Consider the following 17,129-nt stretch of genomic DNA (forward strand, 5'->3'; position numbering starts at 1 on the left):
TTTTAATAAGCATGTAATGAGCCTATGATGCTAAGAGTGTTCGAAAAGTACAATTTCTTAAATTTCGCTTATGCAACACTTGCTTATTCTTCTTATTGAAGCTTCATCATATTGTTGAAACTTGTAAATAAAAACAAGGATGGAGTTCCAAAGAATCTTTGCAATCAAGTGTTTTTAAGAAATTCAATTTTCATTCATAAGCATTTCTATATGACCACTTTCATCACTCTCATTCCTCTATATGAAGCAGACGCAAATCAATAGCTCATTACTTAGAATTTTAGATTGAATAAATAGATGATGTTTTAACATATGCAAATTTTGAGAGATAGATGGGAGAGCTTGAAGATTCATGAGGTAAAATTGCAATCAAAATTATTTTAGGTATATGTCCATATGTTCATCTTCGTCTGTTGTTAGTTTTCTCTTTTCATATTTTACTTCTTATTTATCTTTTGACTTCTTTTGCAGGACTTCATTAGCTTGATTTGGAGACTTTATTTTTACTTAGATTTACAATAAAGCAAACAGTCAACCCATTCCAGATCATTGACATGTTTAGGGAAGTATTTTTTTCATCAGAATTTAAGTATTCTATAGTTTTTCTTCTATTGATATTTTCCTTTCTTTGAAAATTTAACAATATGAGTCAATAATCATATTCTTCCTCTCATTGCTGCAGTTCAAAGGAAATTCTTAGACTCTTTCTTGCTCATATTTTCTACAAGCAAAGAAAATTGAAAAAATCTTGCAGCAAATGATCTTATCCATGATTTTACCTCTGCCCCTTCCGAATATCATATTTGTCAGGTTGAGTTGAACCATTTCACTTCACTCATTCATATTGCATCCACTTTAGTGACATTTCTTTCTACCAAAATGACTCAGAGCCTCTAACTGGTAAATCTTGGAGTTCTGATTCTCTGTTATTCATTCTTCCAAGATTCTCATTTCTCTTTGTTCCGAGTCTTTTAATTTCTCAGAATAGTGAGATATCATATTATATAATATTGTTGGTCTCTCGTAAATTCATCCATTACTCTATAGTTTGACTTATCAGGTTATCATGATGTTTGAGATCTTGGATGAATTTATAATTACAATTTTATCAAACCCCAAGCTTTTATTTCTTAAGATGGCTTTGGGGCGTTGGGGATATACATTCTTCATAGTATGCGCACATAGGTCTCTTTTTACTCTTCTTAGCAATATCCCTGGCTAATGAGAAATTTCATCAATTGTGGTGCATTTATGTTTCTACCTTTGTCCCACTATTGTATGCCCATTTCATTATCTGAATCATCTTTTAGTGTGCAACTTTATTTTCTTTTCAAGGCACTCTTGATAGCCACTATGGTAATCCAACAATTGGTAAGGAATTTGGAATAGGTAAAGGTAATGGATCATGGTTAAATCATTTCTTATTTATCTTATATTTGAGTTTTGATATAAAACTTTATATTTAGCATGCAAAATTTCAAGACCTCTCCATCTACACATATGCATCACACTGTTTAGGACTTGGTCTTGATTCTTGACAATTTACGAAAACCATGGAGTGGATATGAAATCTGAAAAAACGAAGAGAAAAATTACTTTTGCAATTCATAGAGAAGCATGTCATCATTCTCATTTTTTATTGATTTTATTTACTTCATAATCCTTGGACATGAAACATTGTTTTCTTTTAGTTTAATAATTGCCTTAGTTCAGATTTAATAAATGACTATTTTGGATCAATAAGATCTCAAAAAATTCAACTTCGTCATGCTTTTAATTCTAATTAAAAGAAGAAATTATTTTTTTTATTGGAGAAAATGATATCTTTTAGGTAAAATTAAATGAAATTCTCCAATGGTAAGTTTCATATGCCCACTTGCATTCATTTCTATTTTTTTACTTTTGGTTTCAATTTTGTTTTTAGATTTTGCTGATACAAAATTCTGTTTTGCAGGTCTCCATGAGTTATTTTCACACCTCTACCATCTCAGATTGGGAACTCATTCTCTTTGTTGTTTTTTTTTCAAGTTTTTGGACGACAATAATGATTGTTCATCAAATAAGCTAAACTGGGGATTTTTTGAACCTTTAGTCTGTTTCTAAAGCATTTCTTTTGTCAAAAAATGGTTAAGATGATTTTATGCAGAATTTGTTTTGAAAGAAGGAAATCTGCAATAGACAAAGACTTCTCATTTGGCTTAATTTCACCTCATCACTGCTATTTCCCTTACGACTTAGAAGCCTAATTGCTTGTAACTCTGCAAGATAAACTCATTAAAATATTAACATGAGACAAACTCACATGGTTATCTTCTTTTACTCTTTTGTTGAGATATTTGTATAATTAGTCTTGTTGGGGTTTGTCTTTTAAATTTTGGCTTTTCTTTCAGCTTCTCCTTTCCTCATTTTTATATTTTTGGAGTTTGTTGATTTCTCTTTAATTTCAGTTTCGAGTTATTTTTCCCTTTCACAGTTGGTTTTGACTTGATTTTGGTGACTCCACAATGATTTGTGTGGAAGGCATTTTCCTCACCCAATAATGGTTGGTATACATGAGAAATATTTACTCTGTCTATTTCATTTATCATTAAATATATATCTTTATGGAACCATAAAGGCCTCTTTCTTTAAAATAACTTTCATGGAGGAACACACATATTTTCTAAGTAATATAGTTCACCATTTTAAGGAAAGAAATGACTTGAGTTTAACTCAATGCCTCCCTCCCAACCCTCCACTTTATAAAAGCCTATGATTGATAATCACAGGAAAATAATTTGGAGTCAACATTATGAAAGTATTATATCCATTAATATAATTCTCTATTACCATCCCACCTCTTTCACTTAGGTACATCATAAACTAAAATCTAACAAATGCACTTATCAAAAGGGTGATTGAAAGAGGAAGCATGGTAAATACAAGTAAACCTGTCGAGGCTATGGATGCTCACTCGCAGTGTGGCCATGCTTGTATGACATAAAAGACAACTTTGTTGGGGTATTGTTCAGGCTTTCTGGCAGCGAAGCGATGTCAGAGACCATTCATAACAATGGATGTATGTTTTATCAAAAACTCCTATCTGTACCTTCTTCTACTTTTCATACGAGGTAATCTTAAAATAAACTTTTCCCAAAATTTGGATTCATAATTCTAAACTTAGCTTGTTCTGAGTACTTATTTTTTCAAACTCATCTTGCTTAATCTATTTATGTGGGACCCATGTGAAATGTTTTACTGTTAGGCAATTTCGTGGAATACATTATTTTTAACCTTTGGGTAAATTAAAGTTCATTAACATTAACCAGCGATAACTGGTTCTTCCCCGCGTGTTGTCAGTGTTGTAGTGAAAACTCAACCCCCTCCCATTTTTGACTTTTTTATTTCAAGTAATGGGAACCCTTTCCATACTTTTTTTTGGCTAAATCACCTTTTTAATATTTTCTTTTGGTTAAGTGTCCTACAATTTTTTCATTTTTGTTAGATTTCTATTTTGATTGTTTTATTGAGTTCGAATTTTCGCTAGCTTTCCATCCGTACTTGTTTCACCTCATTTGGTTACACGATTTGCAAATAGTGCTCATCTTAAGTTCGATAATTTCCTCATTTGGTTACACGATTTGCAAATAGTGCTCATCTTAAGTTCGATAATTTTCACTGTCTGGGCTAAAAAATGTACAAAATGTACTTTATTTTAATTTTTGTAAATAAATTAGTAATTGATTGTAAATATTAATTCCTAGTTAATTTTCACTAATTAATTCATTTTTCACTAACGGTCCTACAAAATTGTAGCAACCAAATTGTAAAACAATTAAAATTATGTGTTTTCAAGATCTCAGTGATTTATTCCAAATTTAAATAAAAGTTTCAAGATCCAAAATCCAGAAAATTTAAGTGGTTATAGTTTCGTAAATGTTAAACAAGACTCTTTAATATTAAGTAGCTATAGTTTATAACAAATAAGACCCTCTCCAGGTGGACTCCATTCCACTTCTCGTTACCTCAAAACCTCTCATGATATCAAAACTTCAATTTAATAGAACTCGCAATGGGGCTTATCTTAAATGATGGAATAAGTTGTTAATATGACCTCTCGATGTCTCATTCCATAAGACCTTGGAAGAAGTAAATATCGTAACTCCAAACCTCCCCAATGTCATATATTTTTTCGATATTTTGATAGATACATTACTCATACCTCCGACGGGTTGATTACAAAATATTCGTTTCGTTACATGATTCATATCGGAGATCGACACTCTTCTGGTATCGGAGATGTTTAAATAGAACTTCCGATAAAATAAAGCCCCGATGGGCTTGTTATAAACTTCGTTGGAGTTTGACATTTTAAAATTCTTGTTAGTTCGCATAATATTTCATTTCCCGAGCCCTCTCCACGTTAGACCCTGGGATATCGTAAGTATTACATTACACTCCAATAAAAACTTCCAATGCTTTTAAAAACTTGATGGCCCATTCATGTTGGTGATAAGAGCATAATATATGAATAACCACTTCATTTTTGTAATATTATTTAAATAATTTTAATATTATTACAACTTAAATGTAATTAACATATATTTTAATTAAATATAGTTCTATCTAATATTATTACAATTTATATATTTTAATTAAATTTGTTTTATATATAATTTTTTGTAAATAACTCAATTAATGTGTAAATTAATTAATATTAAAATTAATTAATTTGAAATTAATTTAATTAATTAATTTGAAAATGTAATTTAATAATTTTCTTAATTAAATGTAGTTACTATTAGAAATTTTAATTAAAATTTTTTATTTTTGGCCCATACAATATTTTTTCCAGAATTCTAGCAATTTTGACACTTCAACTTTGGAGGCTCATAAGTTGAGTTTTACTTGGCCAAATCAGACCTAAGATGATTAATTAGATAGATAAAATCATGGAAAACATTTATGAAGTAGTTGCATGACTATATTTGGTCATTAAATAAGTCTAAAATTTAGTAGAAAATCAAGCTCCGAATTTATAACCAAAATTAATTTTCTGAGTTTAACTTTTTGCATTTTCATTTGCTCATAGTTTTTGTTGAGTGCAGATCCATTCGAATATGTTCTCTTTGACCAATAAAATATTCACAAGGATCAATGGAAAGCTCAAATTTTCTTTTATTTATTTATTTAATTAAATTTTATACTAGAGATGTTTTTGTTTTTCAGATTTTGTATTTTTTATTTTAAGTCAATTTTGATTGGTTTTTTGGTAGGAGAACAATTGAGGAGACGAGGAAAAGAAGATTTGAATAAATGGAATTGCTGAAAAAATAGAAGAAAAATAATTTTGACCAATGAAAATTGTTGGAGCAGATTTGTTCTTCAACAACTCTCCTTTTTGGAATTGATTTCTGTAATTATAAATAGTGGTTTGCAGAATGGAGAAAGGGGGCTCCTCTCTTCTGCAATTTTGTAATTCCTAAAGCACTATTCTAATAGGGGTTTCATGTTGCAGGTAGAGAGGATCAATCTCAAATATGAGAATCATTGAGATTTGTCTTTTTTCAAATCTGGACTTTGTATTATAGGCAAAGATTACACTATTGTAATTTTTCCTTTTGATGACAGAGTGTTTAATTTGAAAGAGATTGTTGGAAGTGAGTTCAAAAAATAGAATAAGAGATCAGGTTTCATTAGTTTGTAATTTGAATACTTTTATTTAATTGTAAATTTCATTTATGTAATGATGGATTTGTGTAAAATTTTCTCATGTTGTACATTCATGTTTAATATGAGGAAAAATGTCTTTTGAATTAGCTATCTAATTCATAGCACATATATATATTATTAATTTGTCTTTGCTCAAATGTTTAAATCATATTTCTAAGTAACTATTTACTTAGAAATCTGTCATGAAAAGTCGATTTAATGACTATTGAAATTATGAAAACTTTTTCTTGGTTTTGATAGTCAATTATTCATTTTTAAATGATTTGCAAACAGAACATGTTTTGTAATTATAATATCATATAGTAGAACTATTTCATTAGCCAGATATTCATCATAAACCAAGCATGTTAAAATCCCAATCATTTAATTTCTTTGATCTCGGTTGGGTTATATCTACATCTTCCTAATCGAGATAGGCTTAGGATTTTTTTCCTTATGCTTGCATTATAGGATCAGTTTGCATTTATATTAATCATTATATTTCTAGAAGTCCTCTTATCAAAGAGACAAAATTTAGTTGTGGCTTGGTTGAGCCCTAGATCGGCTTAAGGTTCACTTTCTTGCCTAAGCTCAGCAACAGGATTGATATGATGACTCTACTCTATTGTTAAGAAAAATGCATACTTTAAGCCAGTAGAGATAGAGAAAAGGTAATTGGACCTAGTTTAACGAGTTGGAACCAACATTCCAAACGGAAAAGGAGCTGCTTTAAGTTCCTGACTAGGTGATCTCCCTTATAAGGTTGAGAGAGACATTTCGAGCCTACAACAAGACCCTGGGTTAAATTTCATGTAATAAAAGCTAATAAAGTAAAATTAAGACCATGGTCAATGGACACTTATTCCAAGTTGAATGTTAGGTAAAATATCCTAGTGGGTATCACATGATGTGTTTATGGCTAAAGGAAATTGACAAAGGTAATGGAAAAGGAGTTGGAAAGGAAAAGAGTCATTAATTGGAATTTATTTTATAAAAATGAAGGAAATTGGGAGAAAATGAAGGTGAAATTTCACAAGTTGCATGTGAGGAGGAAAATGAAGGAAAATAATGGAAAATGAAGAAATTAGAAGCCTCAATGATAAAAAGGATTCTTAGGATCGGTTCGCATCTTTTTGTTAGTTTAGTGTTATAAGTTGTCTCAAAGAGAAAAAAGCACCAAGAGGAAAAAAATGTAAAAAAGCAAGGAAATGAAAGGAAAGGAAAAGCAAGAAGGACAAGGAAACCAAAGGAAGGAAAGGATCTAGTAGCTTCAGCAGGAATACTTGCAGGTAATAGGATGCATGTATGACTTTCTACTTGGTTTTGACATGCATGGTAAGCACATGTTGGTTTTTGACTCTTTGTTTTCATTGGCATGGATTTTTCCAATATTCGACAGTGGATTTTAGCCTAGCCTTTCCCTTTCCGAATGACCATGGTGTGATGGGATTTTTATCGGTTTGAGATTTGTATTTCTAGATGGTTTTGGAATTCGAGGTGACATGGTCTCAAGATAATTCACAAAGGCCTAGGAATCTCTTGATTGGTAATGACAGGATACACGGTAAAGCCTGAGTATGGAGACATGAAAATTCCTCAAGGATGATGAAGAAATTCTGAGGCATGCAAGCTCAGTTTGGTTTTGTGATCTCAACATTAGTTTAAGTGTGATTACGGTATGGAGAGGGTGTAGGTGGCTTAACCTATGGATTCCCTTGGTTGTCTTTGGATTGGTTTATCACATGAGATCCCACATTCATGCTTTCAATATGGCACATGGGCGATTTTCTGAAAGAAATATATGGTTCAGAAAATCTATGGTCGAGTGGAATGTGGAAGTCCCCAACCCGGTTGGTAATTGTATATGGTTAATAAAAGCTAAGTTTCTCCTACTTTTGGTAAGAAAATGTACTGGTTATTATGTGGCTTTAATGGTCGTTGTCTTATGGTTATTTATCTGGTTATATGTTGGTTATAAGCATGGTTTTATGACAGATCTTAGTCATGGCTCTTTTCAAGTTTTCACTCATAATTGAATAAATAATGAATGCAAGACCTAATTGATGTTATGACAACTAGTGTGAGAATGTAGAGACCATTCTTTTTAAACCTCAGGAAAGTTTTCAGTCCCTTATGTTCAGAATTTCATCCATGACCTATAGGTGGCTTATCTACCAAGTGTTTGAAAGAATGAAATCCCGATTAAGGATGGTCAAGTCAAGTCCTGGTTCCAATTTTTGGTTACAAGTATTACCTTCATGTCTTTTATGAGTTCTTGAAGTTTCATATTTTACTAGACAGAGGCTAAGCCCCAGTCCTGGAAAGTATCCTTAATTCTCACAGTCAATAACACAACACTGGTAGAAAAAGACTACAGTTGCATTGATGCAGACCTATGGGAGCAATTGGGAACCCATAGTCACATGGAGGCCTTGGCAAGGGAGAAAATGGTGCTCTAGGTCAGGGAAAAGGTGAGTTGTCTCAGGGATTGAGCACCTAGAGGAGTTAGGTTACTCCTAGTGGGTCACGCGGCACCTTAGGGGAGTTAGTAAGGTCTAGTTGTGTCGACTCCATTTCCTTAAGGTCGTCTGGGGGGTTGAGTCATATCATAGTAACCTGTCATCTCATTTTTACCCCGAGTAAGCTAGTGAAAGTGTCTAAATGTGAGAGGAGAAAGTGTTAAAATATTATAAATACTTTAGAATTTCCACAATATCCAACAAACGTACTTTTCTTCTCGTGGCTTCCATCTTGTTTCTTTTTTCCTCCGACGGATAGAAATATATGGGGCAACAAAAGATATGAAGATGGCCAAAATTAAGCTTGAGACCTGTGAATACTTCTTCAAGGGTCTTATTGTTTAATGCTTGATGATACACCATATTTTGAACATATACAACAACATTTTTTGCTTCTCCCTAAGGAACTTTGGTAACTTTTGATCATGGAACATGGCAGGAGAAGATTCTATAATGGACTTATTCTTTCTTTCAACTACTCCATTTTTTTGAGATTATAGAGCACAAGTGTCTCTTTCTTGATACCTTCCTTCTTGCAAAAATCGATGAACTCATTTGAAATGTATTCTCCATCATTATCATACCTGAAGATCTTAATTTTCTTCCATGTTTGATTTTTGACCAAAGCTTTGAACTCCTTGAAAATTTTGAAGGCTTCATCCTTATGCTTCAAATAATATATCCAGGTCTTTCTTGACAAATCATCATTGAAGGTGCTGTAGTAGATATGGTCACTAATAGAAGGTATGGGCATCAGACCAAATATGTCATAATGAAGGAGTTGGAGGATGTCTTTTGTCTTTTTCTCGCTAGAGGGGAATGGTCCCCTTATCTTCTTTCCACTAGCACAACCTGGACGTACTGCACCATGTTGGACTTGAACATAGGGAATACCAGAGACAAATTTATTCAATTTCAGAAGAGCATCATAAGGTAGGTGGGCTAATCTTTGGTTCCATAGTTCACTTAGATGATTAGTATCTTGAACCAATGCTAGAAGAGGTCTACTAGTGACTCTATAGAGTTATTCAATTCTCGATCCCATGTAAATGTATCTCTCATAGGGGGATCCAATAGGCTAAGTAAGAACCTTTCCCTTGATGAAGGAAACCCTCATCCCTTTATTTTCCAAAGAAGACATTGATACCAAATTATTCTTCAATCTCGACACATACATCACATCATGGAGCAAAATGGATTCCCCGAAATCTAAATGAAATTTTACGGATCTAAAGCATTTAATGGGATGAGTGGAGTTGTCTACAAGAATAATTTTCAAATTTGACTCCCACTATCAATAATCAATGGCCCCAAGAAAGGATGAGTGGCCCCACTATCAACCAACCAACTATCCCGCTAATCTGGAGGAGAGGAACTAGTGAAAGCAAAAATAAGAATATATTTAGATTGACTAGAAACATTACTTTCATAACTGGAGTATCTTGACTTCTTTTGAGGACAATGATCTTCTTCATGACCACTTGGAGTATCTCTTCTTCTTCTTTCATCTCTTCCATTATGATCACTCCTTGGTCATCTCTTCTTATTTGATCATTAAACTTGTTTTTGTTGCTTCTAGTGTTGTAGCATGGACCATTGTTCTTCTTGGGGTACTCTCGAGCATAATGACCTTTCTTGTGACAATTGTAACATTCAATGTGTGATGATTCTATATTATTCCTTTTCTTTGGATTTTGAGGAGGAGGCTTCCTTGAATTTGATGGACATCCTTTTGTAATCCCCCCTAATAATAATAAAAATAAAAATAATAAATAAATAAAATAATAAAATAGAGTTCTAAATAAATATATATAAAAGTAAACTATAAAAATACTTAGAATAAGTAAAGTTAACAAAATGTAAAAATGAATAAAATAAGAAAGAGTTAAATTAAGAGAAATATTAAATTAAGTAAAACTTAAATAAAGAAATAAAAATTGGCATGTTGACACATGGAATGTGTGCATGTGGATCCCTTTCCGTTTTTTGGTCTATTTAATGGGTGATGAGGAATATGAGATTCATCCATTATTTCATTCATTCTCTCGAGAAAAAAGTGTTCTGAAACAAAGAATTCCCTACAGTAGTACATTGATTGAGGGCTCGGGGGTGGCTAGCTTTAGAAAGACTATGTGAAGTTGAGTCCACAATTGGGAGGAGAGTCATCCCCAAAAAATTTGTCATGTTTAGCAGAATTCAAATAGCATTCAACTCGAAAACCACAAGTAAGGAATATCGTCAATACATGTAAGTAACGCCTACTCGTGTTTCTTGAAAATTCTATGTTAAATAGTTGAATAATTGGGTGTTGATTATTAATCATATAAATTGATGTAATGATTTGTATATTTTAAATCATGGTTGTTACATATCGTATCATAGCTTAGGCACAACCCTTAGGGCCTATGGGCATTAAAACTTCGATTACCTCCATAATTTCTAATTATTGCTTCCGTAGGAGAATACTCCCTCAAGTTTTATTGTCCATCATCGGCTTCAAAATTCTTCAACTACTTAAAAATTTCTATGTGACCTCTAGGTACAAGTTTTAAAGCATATATATATATATATATATATAGATAGATATAGATATAGATATAGATATAGATTGCCCTTGGAAAATTTGTAATTTTATTCATATGACAAAATTACATGTTGTAGATGCTAAAAAAGCATATGCATATGGTTTGTTCCTGTTTTCACAGGAAACAAACAAAAAATAAAAAATATATCTACTATTCTTTTCTCCCTTTCTTTTTTTCCACCTTTCGCTAACTTGCAGTGTTGGGAGTGGCCATTACAATGGAAAGTTGATTTTCACTTGTATGAATAGGAGAGTCTTTGTCAGAATCGGATCCTTCTGATCAATGAGTTTGCTTGATGCCGGTTATTTCCATTCCTGTTAGTTGAGTTTCTTGGTGCTGCAAAGGGTTATTGGGGTTGTTCTCCTCCTTCAGTGTGTTGTTCTGGACCTTTTGATCCTCCATTTCTACTTTGTATTCTATTGTTTCTGCTTCTTCCTCCAAGGGGGCTCTGTATTGCCATCCTTTTGGTTATTTCTGTTGCTTCTTGTTCCATTTGGGAGTTTGTTTTTCTTTAGGATAGGCACTATGGAGGTGTCCTGTTTGTAGACATCCACAACATCAGAAGGCTGTATTTTCGTAGTCTAGAGGTTGTGTCCACTGTGTATTATTGAAATTCAATGTTATGCTTTCTAGTAGTCCCTCACTGAGATCTACTTCAACGCATATCCTGGCAAAAGTAAATATCCCCCGTGTAAGTCTGTCCTCATCGATCTTTAGGAATTTTCCAAATGCATTCCCTATGGTGATTAAAACATTATGATGCCAGAAGGGTAATGGGAGGTTGTGCAGCCTAACCCAAATTAGCATTTTTTATACCACCATTTTGTTGGTGTCAAATGATAGAAACCAAGGGGTCATAAACAGTCCTGCATTTCCCCAAAACCATGGTCCTATATTGAGGATATGTTCCCTTTCCTGTACTGTTCTGAATTTGACTATAAAAAACCCTTTGGGGCATAAGTATATTTCACAGTCTGGTGACCAGGCATCATATATCCATTGATGCAAAACATCATATTTAGGCCAAAACCCATTAAATCTACATATAACTGATTTGGAATAGAGATCTGTGTACAGGTCATTTACCTCAAGCATTGTGATGGTGAGAGAAGGATTCTCAAATTTTTGTTCTACTATGTAGGGCCCTAGTAGCTCGGGTAGTGTTGCTGATTTGGTTTGTGATTTTTCCTTACCTTTGACTGCATCCTTAAAGGAGCCTGTGCTTTTTGAGCTGGTTCCAGCGCATCCACCTCACAAATGGAGGTTAATCATGATGGTCAAGTCTGTGGTGATGCCATAATTATGGAGTGTGAGGTTGTCCTGTAAACTGTGGCCTGAGTAGATCAGATTTTTCCAGCATGTTGGTATACCGAGGTGGTTCTGGATTTTATACCTTAGCTCCTGAATCCTCCTCCCCTTCCAGATCCTCTAGCAAATAGTCTTGCCTTCCAGTGTTTTAATGAAAATTTGTATCGGATCCTCCTCCATAGAGTGTGGATTTGTATGAGGAGGGGCCCGATCTATTGCCCATGTGCCCAGAAATGATAGATCTGAGCATTTCGATGCTCTGTCTGGTTCTTTTTCTGCCAGATCCTATTCTCCTTGTGGCGGTAGGTCTGTGTAAGGAACACCCAAACAAGTGCCCCATACCTTCTCCTGCACTGTCGTGATTGTCATAGAGGGTTTCCCTTTCCCTATTATCAAGGTCTGCTAGCCAATGGTCAATAGAGTAGATTGGTCTATAGACAACCAGATTTGGCTAGTGTATGAGTTGAACTGCCTTCTGCCTGACCACATCGACTTTCCCATGGCCTGATCTATAAGGAGCACCACGATTTAGGTGGGGTAGGTCCTCTGTGGCCATTGTGGAGGTCATTCTGCCACTGGGGTTTCATACCCTAATTTCTGGTACCAGCAAGCGATTGCCTACATTCTTGCATGGTTGTGCACAACTGTTGTTTTTACCCCCTTGTTGCCTAGATCCGTGGGCTAGGAAACGTCCTCGGCCGACTCTATTGAAAAAAATGCTATACCGGAGCTAGCACATAACAAGATAAGTGATCTTTGTAAGGTTTTCTTTGGAGTAGGCATGGGGGCTTCACTCACTGAACCTCTGACATAGCACGTGCATTCATGGCATACTAAACAATACCCTTAATTTGACTACATATTAGAAAATACCTCTAAAAATCACATTATTTAACCCCCTACCAATATAAATCCAATACACCTTCCCAATTTAAAAAACCCCTATTTTCACTAAATATTGTATGTATCCATTTTTTTGTTCACATTTTTTATACCCTTTTATTTTTATATCCTTTGTATAGTGACATGATGCCTCTCTTATGACCCCACATGCATTCTACAATGCACCTTTCTTCTTTTGATATACATTGTAAATGCATATTAGTTTCACCTTTCTTCTTTTGATATACATTGTAAATGCATATTAGTTCTCCCACAATGCAATTACTTAACCCACACTCAAGCACATCTAACTATGATTTGTGACATTTAACGGTCTAAGACACACAAAGATCAACCGTGTTTTAGGAATATTGATTATGTGCATGTATATAAAATAACATATAAATTGATCTATATGATGATGTGATGCAGGAGCATCTGACCCCCCTTAATCAAAATGCAAATTTTGAAGCGGAGCAAGGAGGACGTGGACCATCGGAGCAAAACAGGGGACAAATTTCTGTTAAAATAGAGCTAGTTTGATGGACTTAATTAAATGTAATCTGCCATATGTATGCATATAGAGAGATTAGTTGAGAGATTTGAGGAAAGGATGTGATCAGATCCTTCACAGTGATCTGATCCAATGTTCCCTTATATATATATATATATGATGAACCTGCGTGTTCGATAAGAGACAAGATAGACAGTAATAGATAGAGAGTTGTAAGCCAAGTGAGCAAAATGTAATCGATTGGGAACTTGTTTCTAAGGCTGAAATGCCTTAGCATGTAATTGTTCTGTATAATATAAAAGTGTGTTCAGTGTTGAATTTGCGTGTCTGTGTATTATGTCCTTTTTAGTTCTGTTGTATATATATATATATATATATAGATATATATATATATATATATATATATATATATATATCTATATATATATATATATATATATATATATATATATATATATGCGTTGATGGCTTAAATCCCATTTGTAAGTGTGTTGATCGACCATCGATCACTGTAGGATCGATGGCGATCCAAAGATGTCGAGTTGATTGTGATATGGGCATCGTAACAAAGTATGGTAGGAACCCTGGATGAGGCGTAAATCCATCAAAAGCAAGTGAAATCAAGTTAAGGAGGAATGGCGGAGGAAATGGATGTCGACCGTCCGATCAATAGAACAACAGATCGATGGTCATCGAGAGGCTTAGATGCAGGGGCGTTAAGTAGCGAAAGCGGTTTTCAAAGGTGGTAAGTGGATTATCAGGCGGCCTCAAAACCATGGGTGGTATTTCAGAGGACGGACCCGATGACATTATGAACCAAATCGAAATCCAATTGAAGTCTGGAGGAGATCGGACCATCCGTTGCAAGGGAGATCGGACGGATATCGGGTCGGAACAAGCGCAGAGGTTAATTTGAAAATCGGACCCAATGGGGTTTTATACAGTGGGGTTAAATCTTCGTTGAGATCCGACAATCTTGACCGTCCATCGGTTGACTGATCGAACGATGATCGCACTCGAACTTACGCACCGGTTAATGGCCCAAGCGGACCCGATGGATTATGGACTGGGGTTTATTTTTCTTTGGTGTTTGGTCTTGTGTGTTCAAAGGAGGACCGACGTTGATTGGTCGAGTTACATGTATTTCGTTGTTGGTTGATTGGCCGGGTTTAAAGGCTTAAGGGCTCAATAACACACAATCTCCACACTCTCCTGTGAACAAGGGAATTACATGGTCTCCAACCTTAATATCTATCACGCTTTCTCCCATGCTCTCTACTATCCTGCAATCATAAATTGTATGCTCTTATTTCATAATTTGTTCAAAAAACATATAATCAGACTCATATTAACTGTAACTAACAAAGGTTTACCCAGCACCCTCATGTCCAAGTATGCGAGGAAAAGTTTGCATGTTTTCATCCTGCAGACATACATAAGTTGTTTGAAGTAAAACAATTATGGCCAGTAATGAGTACCAATAACAAGCATAACAAGCTCCACAACCTTCAGGGAAAATATATAGCATAACAAGCTTGAAACCGCATTACTGATTATCCCACCATTCCAAAATGTAATTTCAGTATGACAGAGGGATGTGTGGGTGATTTTGATATGGACTTCCATATCCTGTGGTGGATCTACTTGAATTTCTTCAATAACCAATGGCTGCTTAGCTTCCATGCTACTGCAGCTGCTTATCAGGTCACAATGCATCTCTTAATGTTGTCAATTCTGAACTGAAACCTCTAGGAATAGAATCTAACTACATAATTTATGCATATGAAAAACTATACCTAGGAAAGTGATAACTTCGCCATGAGTACTTTTCTGAGGCAAGAGATAATCTTCGCCATTATAGCTTGTATCTAGTTTTTGAATCCACTGGCTTAGATGGCTAACACTTTCTTCAAGCATAAGAGCATTGGAAGTAGACTCCCACAATGCAAATTCATTTCCATGTCTGGGTGATGCCACGATGATGCCCAATTTTTACCAAAAGAAGAACCCATGAAAAGCCTCCGAAACCATCACAGAATAGTCTCTATTAGATACTCTAACGATGTTATATACCTAGGGGGGATAATAGGGGGTACAAAGGGAGGTACCCAAGGGAATAATTTAATAATGGGATGGGCCATAGTAATAAACAAGGTGGTTAGCCTGTATCATGTAAGGGACCACAAGTAGTTAGTAATAATTTAATGGGCCCATGGTATTAGATAGATGGTATTGAGGGAACCATGGTAATAACCCATGGTATTGTATGTATGAGGCCTATATAGAGGCTAGAGACTTCACATTGAGAGGTGTCAAGGATTATTGTATGAACAGACATATGGCTTGTGGAGTGTTCTCCTTCCTTAAGGAGTGAATGTATGGTGTTGTCCTACCTTAAGGGTTTGATCAATAAAGAAGCATTTCTATCTATATCTATCTATTATTTCTTAGGTTTATTTGTGTTCTCATATATTTTTAGATCAAATCTATAACAAGTGGTATCAGAGCACTTTCTTGGGCAAAAGTGGAGAATTTTATTTTTTTTATTTTTTGCAGGATTGCTGGGGCGGTGAGTTTGCAAATGAGATCTATACATTTTGGGGCAAAATATGCAAAATATAATTGCATATTTAGATTCTTTGTGAAAAAATACCCGATTTCAAAAAAAAATTGGCCGAATCAGAGTCCGGATGAAGGAGATATTGCTAATCTAAAAATCAGTGGTGTTGCAGACAAGTTTTTGGGGAAACGAGTTTGCGGTGAAGATCGAGACGTCCTGGTGCAAGATCTGTAGAATCTAATTGCAGATATGGATTCTTTGTGAAAAAATACCCGATTTCAAAAAAAAAAAGCAGTCGAATCGGAGTCTGGATGAGGGAGATATCGCTCATTTAAAATCAACTATTTTTCAGCAAATTTTTGTGACAGCGGGACAGTTGCAGCGTGGATCGGCAATTACAGTGCCTAGATCAATATTTCTACCACATGGGAAGATGCAGAATGGTTGTTCCGTTTCTGAAAACAGGTCATAATAGAGATTCTGAGCAATATTGACCAAATTGTGGCCATTTCAAATTTTCGCCAAGTAAGTGAATTTTTTTCAAAACCCTCTTCATGGTGGTTCTATGTTTTACAGGAAAAGATAATGGTCCTATTATTGAAGAATACATAAAAAAATTAAGTCAATATGGGCAAAAAAGTGGAAGGTGATTTAATTTCAGAGATGAGGCTACCAAATGGTATTTCTCAATTGAAAACAAGCAGTTGACCAAACTTTCAGATGCAGAATTTGAAAGAGTCCTTTTAAACAAATGGTCTCGGGCTAGAAAAAGAAGGAGAAGATTGTTGTGTCTATAAATCCTAGTTGCAAGCATAATTTTATCAATGTTAATTTGGAAAAAAAATTGCAAGTTCTAGCCAAACACATTGAAAACACACAGGTTGATGATGAGCCTGTTCAAGTTTATAAGGATTTAAAACTTTCTATGGATAAGTATGTGCTGCATGGTGATTTTTATACTTCAGATATGGATAACATGGATGTCGTTTTGGGATACCCTTGGATGGAATCAGTGGGTACTATCAATATTAATGTGCAGAAGAAATTCCTGAAGCTTTGGTATAAAAAGA

The sequence above is a fragment of the Pinus tabuliformis genome, chromosome 5_2 (genome assembly GCF_031772625.1).
Source record: "Pinus tabuliformis cultivar Carrire ecotype Pingquan chromosome 5_2, CPIR1, whole genome shotgun sequence".
Taxonomy (NCBI): Eukaryota; Viridiplantae; Streptophyta; class Pinopsida; order Pinales; family Pinaceae; genus Pinus; species Pinus tabuliformis.